The sequence below is a fragment of the Neophocaena asiaeorientalis genome, unplaced genomic scaffold (genome assembly GCF_003031525.2).
Source record: "Neophocaena asiaeorientalis asiaeorientalis breed wild unplaced genomic scaffold, Neophocaena_asiaeorientalis_V1.1 scaffold150, whole genome shotgun sequence".
Taxonomy (NCBI): domain Eukaryota; kingdom Metazoa; phylum Chordata; class Mammalia; order Artiodactyla; family Phocoenidae; genus Neophocaena; species Neophocaena asiaeorientalis.
Genome location: NW_020176571.1, coordinates 1,565,100 through 1,569,239, shown reverse-complemented (window position 1 = coordinate 1,569,239; position 4,140 = coordinate 1,565,100).

Genomic DNA, 4,140 nt, shown 5'->3' with positions numbered 1-4,140 from the left:
GTGGAACTGTTGTGTCTTCAGGAACGTGTTTTTAAAATGTCAGAGCTTTATTGAGCTATAACTCACATACCATATAATTCACCATTTAAAGTGTATAATTCAATGGTTTTAATATATTCCTTGAATTGTAATATACTAGCGTCCTCAGTAGCACTTTTAAGTGAGCAAGTATTTTATTCGTTACAAGGATGTACATATACGTAGACTGTCAGAGTGGAAGTACGTGGACATATTTACTCATTTTGGAGACAGTACTTGGTCTGTGTGTTCTGTGGTTGTGTGGTCTCCAGATATCTTTAGCCCCTAGGGGAGGAGCCACTGGTTCCAGGCATTTCATGTAGAAATTTGCCATTAAAGTCCATCCATCCATCCATCCATCCATCCATCCATCCATCCATCCACACATATATATGTAATTTGAAAGACTCCATGCTTTAATTCGTTGCATATTACTATGAATGGTTCTATGACAGTGGTTCTCACATTTTCTTGGGCGTCAGAACCACCAGATGACTTGTTAAAACGGATTGCTAGGCACCACCCTCAGAGTTTCAGGTTCAGTAGGTCTAGGTGGAGCTTGAGAATCTCGGTACCTAATCGGTTTTCAAGCATTGCTCACGCTGTTAGTTGGGGACCATATTTCGAGAAACTTGTAGCGGCTGTTACCTTGGAAGTTGGAGGACTGCGTGCGGAAGGAATTCATTCAATCATTCAATAGATGAGATGGGGTATAAGACACAATTTTTTGGAGGGAAGAGGGTGGTTAGCAGGCTCTTGTGGTAGCTCAGAGTATGGCAGTAGCAATGGAGAGTCAGGAATACATTTTTCAAGTATTAGGGAGCCACAGTCAAGAGGCCTTGACAATTGCTTTGACATGGAGGGTATGGGTGAGGGAGGGGTCATGAAGGACACCAAGATTTCTGGCCAGGATCCGGGAGGAGAATTGGAGGACAGAGAGCAGGCAGGATTGCAAGGAAGAGGTGTAGCCAATCAGTATCTTCATGTCTGTACTTCTTAGCTCTCTAAGAAGACTTACTCAACCATCATTTCGTGGTCAAAAGGTGACTGACCCCCCTAAGAAACTAGAAGCATGTGATCATGGGAGTTTCCCTGGACCACGGATGTTAGATGCTCAGTGGGGATTCAATATCAGATTTCAGAGGGGCTCGTAACTTTAACAAACAAGAATTGTTCTGAGTACATTGGAAATTATCGCACTCCTTCTTTATTGCAATATCTCTCGGACCCTTCCAAAAGCAACTTGAAGTTTTCTTTTTGACCAAAGCGCATTGCTAGGTGCCGTCCTTGCTCTGTCCCTCTCCAGCTCTACATCCTGACGTGGTCGTCCTTGGGCTGATGCGTCCTGCCTTTCAAGTAGGTTTGTCGTCCCTGCTGGACCACAGCGCCTTGGGGAAGCAGCTCCCTACACATTTCCAGACGCTGGATGGTGCTCGAGTCTCTGAGGAGAAGGTAGAGACACGCTGGCGTCTCTGAAATCTCCACCTGCAGCCGACAGTGGTTCCCAAACAAGAGGATAAGGAGCGAAGCAGCTTCTCGCTGGTCGGTGGGCTGCAGCGTGTGGAGGCCTTGGTGTCCCGCCTCCTGTTTCCTTGAGAGCAAACGAAGGCTTTCCTTTCAGTGGGGTTCTGTCCTAATGACGGGGAGGAGATGGTGAACAGGATCATTTCCAGAGCAAAGACACAAAACCACGAGTAAACAGATCAGCACGCCAGCTTCTTGTGTGTTACGTTCAGAGCTGCTGCTCCAGGAAGCTGGGGAGGAGGACGGAGGGCCCTTCTTTGGAGCGGGCGGTCAGTTGAAGATGTGACCTCAAGGACAGAGGAGCCTGCCCTACACAGAGAGAGGAGAAGCTGGTCCCGAGGTCAGCCAAGTGCAAAAGGAGAAACCGTGGGGACGGGCGGAAGCAGGCCTCAGACAGCTGGGGGTTCCTCCAGCAGAGTGGAAACCAGGAGAGGGTGGGAGGCCCGGCCGGGATGGGGCTCTTGAAAGGCCTCGCGTATGTGTTGAGGAGCTCCGACTTCATCCTTTAGGAGACGGGGAACCTTTCTTTAAAAAGCAGAGAAATCTCTGGTCAATTTTGAGTTTTAAAAAGAGCTCCTTTGGAACTCCCCTGGCGGTCCAGTGGTTAAGACTCCACGCTTCCACTGCAGGGGGCAAGGGTTTGATCCCTGGTCGGGGAACTAAGATCCCACACGCCGTGTGGGGCGGCCAAAAAACATTAATTAATTAAAAGTAAGTAAATAAAATAGGAAAAGCTCCTTGGCAGCTGTATTCGTTGAAAGGCAATGCAGTTTTCCACCATCAGTGTAGGGTCTTCTCCTCCCGAAGACACAGTCCCTTGGTCAGCATCCCTGTTACAAGCTATCTGAAACTTCTTTCCACTTTCTCCCCAAGCCTTGCATTTCTTCGCGTAAGCACGTTGCTCCTTGCCTCTGCGCCCCTCACACCTCACAGGGTCTGTCTCCCGACACTCATCTCAGCCTGGCTGGGATCGCCCATCTCAACATAAACACCAGCTCTTTAAAACCATCATTCTATTTCTTATACATCAACTATCCTTCAAATATAAGTGAAAAAAATTCCTATTATTCTATTTTAATTTCTCCAGCTTTAAACAACCTGTTCTCAATCCATGTATCATTCTGTTTGGGGGGCAAGTCTGCTTTTTTTCTCCCACGAGGCTGCGTGTGTGAGTGTGTGTGTGTGTGTGTGTGTGTGTGTGTGTGTGTTTATACTGGTCACTTTGTAATCAGCCTGTGTTTTATAAACATTGCTTTTGGGGCTACTTCCTACAAATCAGGATGTTGCCCTCGGACAGCCTTCCTCTTGGTAAGAGGGCAGTGGTGAAAAGCAGGGAGGCAGAGCAGAGAAGGCCTTTGCTCCGGGGGTGGTACGTGATGTGTTCAACCTGTGTTTGGGGAAGAGGGGAAAGGTCTCGATTCCAAGCCAGGGTCTCCCATTCAATCGCTGTAGGACCGAGTTCCTGGGCCCCTCCACGCCTTAGTTCCCTGTGGTTTCCCTGCTCAAAGTGAGGATAAAAATAGCCTGTACCATAGCATTTTAGAGACGGTTAAATGAGGAAAACGGGTGTAAAACATTTGGCTCAGTGCATGTAGAAGGTGTTTAATAAATGCTCACTAGTATTAGGTATTGTCACTGGTCATCCATCAGGAACTGTTTATTGACAGGTGTACGTCCAGCAGGCAGGATGGGGCACTCAGGAGAAGGAGGGGGGCACATCCTACCTTCAGCAAACACTGGGCCCACCGGAGAAGTAGGAACACACAGAGTCCCAAGGCAGCGTGTGCGGGCTTGGCGGTGCAGGCTGGACACCATCCTCCAGGGGCTGAGGAAACGCCAGGTCAGTGGAAAGAGCCTCCTGGCATTGGATTAACCAAAGGCAGCTTTACGGAGGAAGTGAACCTTGGTGGTGGACTTGAGAGTCGTTTGAGGTTTGATTGCTGGAGAGGCAGAAGGTTAAGATGAGGTCTTGGGTGGGGAAGCAGGGCTTGTTCTCAGAGCAGGAGACTGGAATAGGGACCCCGTGGCAGGAACTTCAGGCAAAGAGTTGGGGGGTAGAATGAGGCCAGGTTGGGAAGTTTCGGGGGCTCAAGGACTGGGAACCACTGTGAATTTTCAACCAGGGAAACATTATGACGCACAGTCAGTGCTGCAGGAAAGCTGGTGTTGGAGCCCCGTGGGTTAGACAGCAGAGAGCACTTCCTGGAAAGTGGGGAAGGGGGATGAGGGCACCTGCATTGCAGGAGGTGTCGTCGGGTGTCCTGCGGTCCATGAGGAGCCTTTCTCTGCAGAGGTGGAAATGGAGTGGCCAGGTTGGCCAGGGGATAGCGGGGAGGGGAGGGAAGGCACAGGCCTGCAGCCCTGGGACCCCCTCCCCAGCCCCCCCCCCCCGCAGAACTCCTGGGACCAAGGGCAGCACTTGGACAGCAGCCAGGAGTTCACACAGGGACCGAGCTTGTCTACTTGCTGTGCCAGGACTGTTAACAAAATTGCAAATGGCCTTTGAATTACAAGGCAGCAGCTCCTCGCTGGGTCGCAGAGTAAGAAGTAGCCAGTGGCGACCTGGAAAAGGGTCCCTGCAGGCTGTCCTTTCTGGGT